The sequence below is a fragment of the Micromys minutus genome, assembly GCF_963924665.1.
Source record: "Micromys minutus genome assembly, chromosome: 3".
Classification (NCBI taxonomy): domain Eukaryota; kingdom Metazoa; phylum Chordata; class Mammalia; order Rodentia; family Muridae; genus Micromys; species Micromys minutus.
The window spans coordinates 14904978-14917978 of NC_137972.1; positions in this window are offsets into that span (position 1 = coordinate 14904978).

A 13001-nucleotide genomic window follows, 5' to 3' on the forward strand; every position below is an offset into this window, starting at 1 on the left:
TTGCCCTTTTCCTGGAGTGGAGTGCGATTATGCCAGTCCATCTGAGGCCTGGAGTGGCTGGCATTCTGACTGTGGAGGGTATCTGAGTTTCACTTTCCAGAGAACCTATGGCGGTAGTCCTTGAGGGACTTGGCCATGAGAGGAGCAGGTCTTTTAGCAGGGTCCCTCTTCCTGCCTCTTTCTCCAGAGGGTAGACAGGAAGCCTTCTGGGCTCCAGGGTGGGCAGGAGCGTCAGAAAGACTACGCACATTTTGGGCAGAGACAGCCCCTCTGGGTCCAGGCTCACCTTGGTGGCCAGGGCTCTTGACCTGGATGGGGAAGGCGACCATGATTGTCTGTCTGGCTTGCATCTTGGCTCTTGTGTTTTGGATGCGGGTTCTGAGTCTTTGCAGCTTCTCCTCTTCTGACTCTTGAAGACACAGGGGTGCAGAGGATCCAGGCTTGCGATGGGTTTGCTTGTAGGCCTGTGACTCGGGCGGCGTGTTCCCTTCGGAATGCCCAGGTTCTGCTTCCTCCTTGCCAGCCTGTGAGCGATTAGCCTCCCTGATGCCTGTGGGCTCCTCGGGAAGGAGCAATCGCTGGGATTTCTGCTGGATACGGGCTGCAGGCCTACAACCTGAATAGACTGGCGTTCTGTGGTTCTTCCTGTAAGCCCACCCGCAAGATGTGTCTTCTGGATCCAGCTCAGAGGAAGATGGCTCCTGGACAACATCCATGGCAAAGCAGGCTTGGTCTCGAGAGGGAGACGCTGGGATATCACAGGCAGCAGTGCGACTCAGGCCCTTGGAGCTTCGAGACTCACCTCGAGGAATCTTTGCAAGCGGCTTCTGCACCTCAGCCAACCAGGGGACTTTGCTCTTCCTCTTTAAGGATGGCAGAACTTGAGAGGAAGGAGCACAGCAGTCATCCCTGAGGCCAGCCCCAAATGAACCAGACCCAGGGGCTGCTGCATCCTGCTCACATTGGCCTGGTGGCTGGCTCTTTCTGTGCCCTCCAAATGCGGGCAAGTCGTGTTTGTCTGACGTGTCTCGTGGCTTTCTGGAGAGGGTGGTGGCTCCCCCGTCTTGCCCAGGCTCCTCACGGCTTGCCCCGTGCCCTCCAATGTGCACCAGGTTCTGACGAGCTAACTGCTGCTCCGGGGTCCGGGTTTCTCCCGGATCCAGGCTGCGACTGTACCGTGCCCTTGGGTCTGACCTTGTGTCCGATTTTCGGCTCAGGCTCAGCAGAGAAATGGTGTCTGGGTCGCGGATTCTGTGTCCTAGGCAGACCTCTCTTCCAGCCCCTTGGCCTTTCTGGGATCCATGCTCCGGGGGCTTCTGTTTTGGAGAGGTGCTCTGCCTCTCTGCTGTGAGGCTCACCTCCAAGCCAAAGTCCTGTGGTTCCTGCTCTGGCTGCAGGCCCATCGGAAACCCCGTGGACCACTTGCCTACCAAGTCCTTTACAAATTGGGCTAGGAGCTGCTGTTTCTTCAAACGCTTGATGGTCCGCAGGAAGCCAGTCTCGGCCAGGCTCTGGTGCATGATCGGCACCGAATACATTTCCTTCAGCAGTTTGTAGATCTCTCTTGGGTCACTCTCCTGGCAAAGGCGATCCAGGAGCTTCTGCAGGACGCCAGCCTGAGAGCCTTCCTCCATGTCTACACTCAAGGGCAGGACGAGACTCTGGGAACGATCAGCAGGTCCGAATCAACTGTTGCCCTGCCTCTAATGAGGTGTGCAGAGAGACACCTACAGAGAGGAGCGCTGGAGCACAGAGGAGTAGATCTGGCATCCTATGCCATTCCCCTTTTGTACTTAGTCCTGACACCTGGAGACTTGGCCACACCTCTGGCTCAACTCTGCTGATGCAGACTAGTGTGTAAGCCACGCCCAGCTGCCAACTCTCAGGCATCCGTGTCTGCCTGCAAGGCCAAACCGGACCTTTAAACCATGAGCCCCTGTCTCATGGCCGAATCAAAATGGGAGGCTCTGCAAGTCCCTCATTTGAGATTCTGGAAGATCCAGATCTCCAGCGAAAACCCACAGCCTCAAGGGCATGACTTGGATTTATGCGTATCCCTGCCTGGTGAACGAAATGTAAATACACCAAACAAAAAACCAAAACGATGAAAAAGAGAAATGAAATATAAACAAATCAGCAATCTAACCAAAACTCCAAATTAAATAAATGAAGAAGTAAAAATAAAAAAAGAAACCAAAAAAACAGATAATTAAAAAAAAAAAAGAATGGAATGTTCTTGATTCACACTTCAGTGTCCTGTCGGAAATGGAGACCCAACCATGTGATCTCACACAGGTGAAACTAATTCGGACAGGAACTTTTCCTGTGTAGGCCAACATTTTGACAACACCAAGTGACTCCATCTTTCTCTTGACTTCGACTATTACTCCTTCTTCCCACAAGCTAGTTGCCCATTACTATGAACCCTGTTGCACTCAACAACAGTTAAGCCACAACTTTGAATTTCTGGTCTGCTATTGACCTTCAGGGTCTCTACCTCTAGGGCTCTCAGGAGACTGCCTTTAATTTGATTGCATCTCTCTCTGCCTGCCTCCCTGCCACTTTATGTCTGTCTCCCTTTTTCTCAGTCACAATGTTTGCCCTCCTTTACTTTCTTCCCTTTCCAAAGTCTGGGGAGATTACTCAATACTTATTTTCTGAGTAGGTAGGTTGAAACTGCTTTTCTCCATGGTATTTGAAGACCAGATAAATTGAACCTTCGATCCCAGGGACTCCCAAAAGAAAGAATTTGGGTGTGCCCATATACCTTTAGGGCTCTTGCCCTAATAAGGGATAATACTTGGAAAGTTAGTCCCAATCTTTTTCTCATTTCTATATGCAGTTTACCTCTCGATCTCCCTTTCCTTCTATTGTTCTCTCTCTCTCTCTCTCTCTCTCTCTCTCTCTCTCTCTCTCTCTCTCTCTCTTTCCCTGTTTCTAACATATAATGTGTAGGTCCCTGTTCTTTATCACAGACATGCACACACTAAAACACACACCCTCCCACACTATTAACTCACACATAAAAATTTTTGAGCCAAGGCATTAATTAGATCTCTTTTATTTTCTTGTCATATGTCATATATTTCTGATTCACAAGTTTAATTCTTTGTTGTTTAAGGATGATGATGGCAAGTCTGCCTAATTCCTTTCAACACACACACAGAAACACACACACACACACACACACAGAAACACACACCCACCCACCTATTTATATGTCCCTACAGAACTCTGCCTCTCTGCTGGTCTTTTCCAATTTACTACCTTCTTAATATTTTTTCCCAGTAGAGATGGTTGGCCTTTTCTTCAACTGGGAAGGTAGGTTCTGTGTTTATGTGAATCTGTCTTACTAAAGATAAGTTTCCACAAACTCACAATATAGGTTGAAATAGATATTTATTTTTGACCATGGGTTATAACCTGACAGTGGAGAAACATTAAGGCATGGAAGATTTTGTAAAAAGACCAGCCCAAATGCTAGAAGAGGCCTCGATGCAGTTATCTCTCCAACCCAAACAAGCTGGTGCAAGGAAAACTCAACTCGGGTAATAAGTATACAAGCTCCACAAGATGGGGAAATCTTCCAGTTCCCTAATCTATACCCCAGCTAGGTGACCCCTTACACCTTCCTGTCTCTATAGTCTGGGCAACTTGTTACAACACCATTGATGTCTAATTTCTTATTGTCAAAAATCGTGTGCAGTTAGGATCACACAGGTCTCTATTCAAATGCTTTTTACTAAAGGCAGGTCCATAAACATCCTATTCTCTGGACTTCCCACACCTCTGAAGATTATCTATCTATACCAATATTCTCTGAACTGTTACAGCTTAACTACACTTGTGCATTCATGATTAGAATATCTCAAAATCACCCTTTTGTTTAGTCACCTATACACTGTGTAAAACAGACATTATAGGACTGGGTCTAAGCTTTATATTCCCAATCGTATTGTATAGGCACAATGGCTATATACATGTAACAAGGTTAATCTCAGTTTTAAAACAACAATCAGTACACCAATTAAAACACTGAATATTTTATTTTTACAAAATATTCTATTACAATGCAAATGGTTTAACTTTCAGTTGGATTCATTTACAAAGAGTTCTAAGGAGGAAAGATACAGCTATGTAATATTTTTATAAGAGTAAGTTTACATAGTATTCTAATTGGCCCATATCTCTAACATCTAAACTGTATCTCTACCCCTCCCCCCTTTCTCCTCCACCCCCTACCCTTTCACCTAAGAACTCAGTCTGAAAGGCTGGTGAGGCAAGCTGCTTTCTGTCCTGGACAAGTTCTGGACGCAAGTCTGGGAAGAAGCTGCCTTGATGTAATCGAGGTAGAGTCAAACACGGAGCTGGAATTCAAGGTGCCAAAACCTTAGTATCCCAGACTGTAGTTGTTTTCCGACGTGTCCGTCTTTTCTTCCTTCCTGCAGCACACACAGAACTAAAAGCCTCATATAGTTGTGTACAGACATTGTCACGGAGGGTGCAGGATACACACATTGGTCAATGAAGGTCATAAAACAAAAAAGTAAGATGACTGACTACCTTTCTTCAGAGGTGTCCCGGTTGCCCTTTTCCTGGAGTGGAGTGCGATTATGCCAGTCCATCTGAGGCCTGGAGTGGCTGGCATTCTGACTGTGGAGGGTATCTGAGTTTCACTTTCCAGAGAACCTATGGCGGTAGTCCTTGAGGGACTTGGCCATGAGAGGAGCAGGTCTTTTAGCAGGGTCCCTCTTCCTGCCTCTTTCTCCAGAGGATAGACAGGAAGCCTTCTGGGCTCCAGGGTGGGCAGGAGCGTCAGAAAGACTACGCACATTTTGGGCAGAGACAGCCCCTCTGGGTCCAGGCTCACCTTGGTGGCCAGGGCTCTTGACCTGGATGGGGAAGGCGACCATGATTGTCTGTCTGGCTTGCATCTTGGCTCTTGTGTTTTGGATGCGGGTTCTGAGTCTTTGCAGCTTCTCCTCTTCTGACTCTTGAAGACACAGGGGTGCAGAGGATCCAGGCTTGCGATGGGTTTGCTTGTAGGCCTGTGACTCGGGCGGCGTGTTCCCTTCGGAATGCCCAGGTTCTGCTTCCTCCTTGCCAGCCTGTGAGCGATTAGCCTCCCTGATGCCTGTGGGCTCCTCGGGAAGGAGCAATCGCTGGGATTTCTGCTGGATACGGGCTGCAGGCCTACAACCTGAATAGACTGGCGTTCTGTGGTTCTTCCTGTAAGCCCACCCGCAAGATGTGTCTTCTGGATCCAGCTCAGAGGAAGATGGCTCCTGGACAACATCCATGGCAAAGCAGGCTTGGTCTCGAGAGGGAGACGCTGGGATATCACAGGCAGCAGTGCGACTCAGGCCCTTGGAGCTTCGAGACTCACCTCGAGGAATCTTTGCAAGCGGCTTCTGCACCTCAGCCAACCAGGGGACTTTGCTCTTCCTCTTTAAGGATGGCAGAACTTGAGAGGAAGGAGCACAGCAGTCATCCCTGAGGCCAGCCCCAAATGAACCAGACCCAGGGGCTGCTGCATCCTGCTCACATTGGCCTGGTGGCTGGCTCTTTCTGTGCCCTCCAAATGCGGGCAAGTCGTGTTTGTCTGACGTGTCTCGTGGCTTTCTGGAGAGGGTGGTGGCTCCCCCGTCTTGCCCAGGCTCCTCACGGCTTGCCCCGTGCCCTCCAATGTGCACCAGGTTCTGACGAGCTAACTGCTGCTCCGGGGTCCGGGTTTCTCCCGGATCCAGGCTGCGACTGTACCGTGCCCTTGGGTCTGACCTTGTGTCCGATTTTCGGCTCAGGCTCAGCAGAGAAATGGTGTCTGGGTCGCGGATTCTGTGTCCTAGGCAGACCTCTCTTCCAGCCCCTTGGCCTTTCTGGGATCCATGCTCCGGGGGCTTCTGTTTTGGAGAGGTGCTCTGCCTCTCTGCTGTGAGGCTCACCTCCAAGCCAAAGTCCTGTGGTTCCTGCTCTGGCTGCAGGCCCATCGGAAACCCCGTGGACCACTTGCCTACCAAGTCCTTTACAAATTGGGCTAGGAGCTGCTGTTTCTTCAAACGCTTGATGGTCCGCAGGAAGCCAGATTCGGCCAGGCTCTGGTGCATGATCGGCACCGAATACATTTCCTTCAGCAGTTTGTAGATCTCTCTTGGGTCACTCTCCTGGCAAAGGCGATCCAGGAGCTTCTGCAGGACGCCAGCCTGAGAGCCTTCCTCCATGTCTACACTCAAGGGCATGATGAGACTCTGGGAACGATCAGCAGGTCCGAATCAACTGTTGCCCTGCCTCTAATGAGGTGTGCAGAGAGACACCTACAGAGAGGAGCGCTGGAGCACAGAGGAGTAGATCTGGCATCCTATGCCATTCCCCTTTTGTACTTAGTCCTGACACCTGGAGACTTGGCCACACCTCTGGCTCAACTCTGCTGATGCAGACTAGTGTGTAAGCCACGCCCAGCTGCCAACTCTCAGGCATCCGTGTCTGCCTGCAAGGCCAAACCGGACCTTTAAACCATGAGCCCCTGTCTCATGGCCGAATCAAAATGGGAGGCTCTGCAAGTCCCTCATTTGAGATTCTGGAAGATCCAGATCTCCAGCGAAAACCCACAGCCTCAAGGGCATGACTTGGATTTATGCGTATCCCTGCCTGGTGAACGAAATGTAAATACACCAAACAAAAAACCAAAACGATGAAAAAGAGAAATGAAATATAAACAAATCAGCAATCCAACCAAAACTCCAAATTAAATAAATGAAGAAGTAAAAATAAAAAAAGAAACCAAAAAAACAGATAATTAAAAAAAAAAAAAGAATGGAATGTTCTTGATTCACACTTCAGTGTCCTGTCGGAAATGGAGACCCAACCATGTGATCTCACACAGGTGAAACTAATTCGGACAGGAACTTTTCCTGTGTAGGCCAACATTTTGACAACACCAAGTGACTCCATCTTTCTCTTGACTTCGACTATTACTCCTTCTTCCCACAAGCTAGTTGCCCATTACTATGAACCCTGTTGCACTCAACAACAGTTAAGCCACAACTTTGAATTTCTGGTCTGCTATTGACCTTCAGGGTCTCTACCTCTAGGGCTCTCAGGAGACTGCCTTTAATTTGATTGCATCTCTCTCTGCCTGCCTCCCTGCCACTTTATGTCTGTCTCCCTTTTTCTCAGTCACAATGTTTGCCCTCCTTTACTTTCTTCCCTTTCCAAAGTCTGGGGAGATTACTCAATACTTATTTTCTGAGTAGGTAGGTTGAAACTGCTTTTCTCCATGGTATTTGAAGACCAGATAAATTGAACCTTCGATCCCAGGGACTCCCAAAAGAAAGAATTTGGGTGTGCCCATATACCTTTAGGGCTCTTGCCCTAATAAGGGATAATACTTGGAAAGTTAGTCCCAATCTTTTTCTCATTTCTATATGCAGTTTACCTCTCGATCTCCCTTTCCTTCTATTGTTCTCTCTCTCTCTCTCTCTCTCTCTCTCTCTCTCTCTCTCTCTCTCTCTCTCTCTTTCCCTGTTTCTAACATATAATGTGTAGGTCCCTGTTCTTTATCACAGACATGCACACACTAAAACACACACCCTCCCACACTATTAACTCACACATAAAAATTTTTGAGCCAAGGCATTAATTAGATCTCTTTTATTTTCTTGTCATATGTCATATATTTCTGATTCACAAGTTTAATTCTTTGTTGTTTAAGGATGATGATGGCAAGTCTGCCTAATTCCTTTCAACACACACACAGAAACACACACACACACACACACACAGAAACACACACCCACCCACCTATTTATATGTCCCTACAGAACTCTGCCTCTCTGCTGGTCTTTTCCAATTTACTACCTTCTTAATATTTTTTCCCAGTATAGATGGTTGGCCTTTTCTTCAACTGGGAAGGTAGGTTCTGTGTTTATGTGAATCTGTCTTACTAAAGATAAGTTTCCACAAACTCACAATATAGGTTGAAATAGATATTTATTTTTGACCATGGGTTATAACCTGACAGTGGAGAAACATTAAGGCATGGAAGATTTTGTAAAAAGACCAGCCCAAATGCTAGAAGAGGCCGCGTTGCAGTTATCTCTCCAACCCAAACAAGCTGGTGCAAGGAAAACTCAACTCGGGTAATAAGTATACAAGCTCCACAAGATGGGGAAATCTTCCAGTTCCCTAATCTATACCCCAGCTAGGTGACCCCTTACACCTTCCTGTCTCTATAGTCTGGGCAACTTGTTACAACACCATTGATGTCTAATTTCTTATTGTCAAAAATCGTGTGCAGTTAGGATCACACAGGTCTCTATTCAAATGCTTTTTACTAAAGGCAGGTCCATAAACATCCTATTCTCTGGACTTCCCACACCTCTGAAGATTATCTATCTATACCAATATTCTCTGAACTGTTACAGCTTAACTACACTTGTGCATTCATGATTAGAATATCTCAAAATCACCCTTTTGTTTAGTCACCTATACACTGTGTAAAACAGACATTATAGGACTGGGTCTAAGCTTTATATTCCCAAACGTATTGTATAGGCACAATGGCTATATACATGTAACAAGGTTAATCTCAGTTTTAAAACAACAATCAGTACACCAATTAAAACACTGAATATTTTATTTTTACAAAATATTCTATTACAATGCAAATGGTTTAACTTTCAGTTGGATTCATTTACAAAGAGTTCTAAGGAGGAAAGATACAGCTATGTAATATTTTTATAAGAGTAAGTTTACATAGTATTCTAATTGGCCCATATCTCTAACATCTAAACTGTATCTCTACCCCTCCCCCCTTTCTCCTCCACCCCCTACCCTTTCACCTAAGAACTCAGTCTGAAAGGCTGGTGAGGCAAGCTGCTTTCTGTCCTGGACAAGTTCTGGACGCAAGTCTGGGAAGAAGCTGCCTTGATGTAATCGAGGTAGAGTCAAACACGGAGCTGGAATTCAAGGTGCCAAAACCTTAGTATCCCAGACTGTAGTTGTTTTCCGACGTGTCCGTCTTTTCTTCCTTCCTGCAGCACACACAGAACTAAAAGCCTCATATAGTTGTGTACAGACATTGTCACGGAGGGTGCAGGATACACACATTGGTCAATGAAGGTCATAAAACAAAAAAGTAAGATGACTGACTACCTTTCTTCAGAGGTGTCCCGGTTGCGCTTTTCCTGGAGTGGAGTGCGATTATGCCAGTCCATCTGAGGCCTGGAGTGGCTGGCATTCTGACTGTGGAGGGTATCTGAGTTTCACTTTCCAGAGAACCTATGGCGGTAGTCCTTGAGGGACTTGGCCATGAGAGGAGCAGGTCTTTTAGCAGGGTCCCTCTTCCTGCCTCTTTCTCCAGAGGGTAGACAGGAAGCCTTCTGGGCTCCAGGGTGGGCAGGAGCGTCAGAAAGACTACGCACATTTTGGGCAGAGACAGCCCCTCTGGGTCCAGGCTCACCTTGGTGGCCAGGGCTCTTGACCTGGATGGGGAAGGCGACCATGATTGTCTGTCTGGCTTGCATCTTGGCTCTTGTGTTTTGGATGCGGGTTCTGAGTCTTTGCAGCTTCTCCTCTTCTGACTCTTGAAGACACAGGGGTGCAGAGGATCCAGGCTTGCGATGGGTTTGCTTGTAGGCCTGTGACTCGGGCGGCGTGTTCCCTTCGGAATGCCCAGGTTCTGCTTCCTCCTTGCCAGCCTGTGAGCGATTAGCCTCCCTGATGCCTGTGGGCTCCTCGGGAAGGAGCAATCGCTGGGATTTCTGCTGGATACGGGCTGCAGGCCTACAACCTGAATAGACTGGCGTTCTGTGGTTCTTCCTGTAAGCCCACCCGCAAGATGTGTCTTCTGGATCCAGCTCAGAGGAAGATGGCTCCTGGACAACATCCATGGCAAAGCAGGCTTGGTCTCGAGAGGGAGACGCTGGGATATCACAGGCAGCAGTGCGACTCAGGCCCTTGGAGCTTCGAGACTCACCTCGAGGAATCTTTGCAAGCGGCTTCTGCACCTCAGCCAACCAGGGGACTTTGCTCTTCCTCTTTAAGGATGGCAGAACTTGAGAGGAAGGAGCACAGCAGTCATCCCTGAGGCCAGCCCCAAATGAACCAGACCCAGGGGCTGCTGCATCCTGCTCACATTGGCCTGGTGGCTGGCTCTTTCTGTGCCCTCCAAATGCGGGCAAGTCGTGTTTGTCTGACGTGTCTCGTGGCTTTCTGGAGAGGGTGGTGGCTCCCCCGTCTTGCCCAGGCTCCTCACGGCTTGCCCCGTGCCCTCCAATGTGCACCAGGTTCTGACGAGCTAACTGCTGCTCCGGGGTCCGGGTATCTCCCGGATCCAGGCTGCGACTGTACCGTGCCCTTGGGTCTGACCTTGTGTCCGATTTTCGGCTCAGGCTCAGCAGAGAAATGGTGTCTGGGTCGCGGATTCTGTGTCCTAGGCAGACCTCTCTTCCAGCCCCTTGGCCTTTCTGGGATCCATGCTCCGGGGGCTTCTGTTTTGGAGAGGTGCTCTGCCTCTCTGCTGTGAGGCTCACCTCCAAGCCAAAGTCCTGTGGTTCCTGCTCTGGCTGCAGGCCCATCGGAAACCCCGTGGACCACTTGCCTACCAAGTCCTTTACAAATTGGGCTAGGAGCTGCTGTTTCTTCAAACGCTTGATGGTCCGCAGGAAGCCAGATTCGGCCAGGCTCTGGTGCATGATCGGCACCGAATACATTTCCTTCAGCAGTTTGTAGATCTCTCTTGGGTCACTCTCCTGGCAAAGGCGATCCAGGAGCTTCTGCAGGACGCCAGCCTGAGAGCCTTCCTCCATGTCTACACTCAAGGGCAGGACGAGACTCTGGGAACGATCAGCAGGTCCGAATCAACTGTTGCCCTGCCTCTATTGAGGTGTGCAGAGAGACACCTACAGAGAGGAGCGCTGGAGCACAGAGGAGTAGATCTGGCATCCTATGCCATTCGCCTTTTGTACTTAGTCCTGACACCTGGAGACTTGGCCACACCTCTGGCTCAACTCTGCTGATGCAGACTAGTGTGTAAGCCACGCCCAGCTGCCAACTCTCAGGCATCCGTGTCTGCCTGCAAGGCCAAACCGGACCTTTAAACCATGAGCCCCTGTCTCATGGCCGAATCAAAATGGGAGGCTCTGCAAGTCCCTCATTTGAGATTCTGGAAGATCCAGATCTCCAGCGAAAACCCACAGCCTCAAGGGCATGACTTGGATTTATGCGTATCCCTGCCTGGTGAACGAAATGTAAATACACCAAACAAAAAACCAAAACGATGAAAAAGAGAAATGAAATATAAACAAATCAGCAATCCAACCAAAACTCCAAATTAAATAAATGAAGAAGTAAAAATAAAAAAAAGAAACCAAAAAAAACAGATAATTAAAAAAAAAAAAGAATGGAATGTTCTTGATTCACACTTCAGTGTCCTGTCGGAAATGGAGACCCAACCATGTGATCTCACACAGGTGAAACTAATTCGGACAGGAACTTTTCCTGTGTAGGCCAACATTTTGACAACACCAAGTGACTCCATCTTTCTCTTGACTTCGACTATTACTCCTTCTTCCCACAAGCTAGTTGCCCATTACTATGAACCCTGTTGCACTCAACAACAGTTAAGCCACAACTTTGAATTTCTGGTCTGCTATTGACCTTCAGGGTCTCTACCTCTAGGGCTCTCAGGAGACTGCCTTTAATTTGATTGCATCTCTCTCTGCCTGCCTCCCTGCCACTTTATGTCTGTCTCCCTTTTTCTCAGTCACAATGTTTGCCCTCCTTTACTTTCTTCCCTTTCCAAAGTCTGGGGAGATTACTCAATACTTATTTTCTGAGTAGGTAGGTTGAAACTGCTTTTCTCCATGGTATTTGAAGACCAGATAAATTGAACCTTCGATCCCAGGGACTCCCAAAAGAAAGAATTTGGGTGTGCCCATATACCTTTAGGGCTCTTGCCCTAATAAGGGATAATACTTGGAAAGTTAGTCCCAATCTTTTTCTCATTTCTATATGCAGTTTACCTCTCGATCTCCCTTTCCTTCTATTGTTCTCTCTCTCTCTCTCTCTCTCTCTCTCTCTCTCTCTCTCTCTCTCTCTTTCCCTGTTTCTAACATATAATGTGTAGGTCCCTGTTCTTTATCACAGACATGCACACACTAAAACACACACCCTCCCACACTATTAACTCACACATAAAAATTTTTGAGCCAAGGCATTAATTAGATCTCTTTTATTTTCTTGTCATATGTCATATATTTCTGATTCACAAGTTTAATTCTTTGTTGTTTAAGGATGATGATGGCAAGTCTGCCTAATTCCTTTCAACACACACACAGAAACACACACACACACACACACAGAAACACACACCCACCCACCTATTTATATGTCCCTACAGAACTCTGCCTCTCTGCTGGTCTTTTCCAATTTACTACCTTCTTAATATTTTTTCTCAGTATAGATGGTTGGCCTTTTCTTCAACTGGGAAGGTAGGTTCTGTGTTTATGTGAATCTGTCTTACTAAAGATAAGTTTCCACAAACTCACAATATAGGTTGAAATAGATATTTATTTTTGACCATGGGTTATAACCTGACAGTGGAGAAACATTAAGGCATGGAAGATTTTGTAAAAAGACCAGCCCAAATGCTATAAGAGGCCGCGTTGCTGTTATCTCTCCAACCCAAACAAGCTGGTGCAAGGAAAACTCAACTCGGGTAATAAGTATACAAGCTCCACAAGATGGGGAAATCTTCCAGTTCCCTAATCTATACCCCAGCTAGGTGACCCCTTACACCTTCCTGTCTCTATAGTCTGGGCAACTTGTTACAACACCATTGATGTCTAATTTCTTATTGTCAAAAATCGTGTGCAGTTAGGATCACACAGGTCTCTATTCAAATGCTTTTTACTAAAGGCAGGTCCATAAACATCCTATTCTCTGGACTTCCCACACCTCTGAAGATTATCTATCTATACCAATATTCTCTGAACTGTTACAGC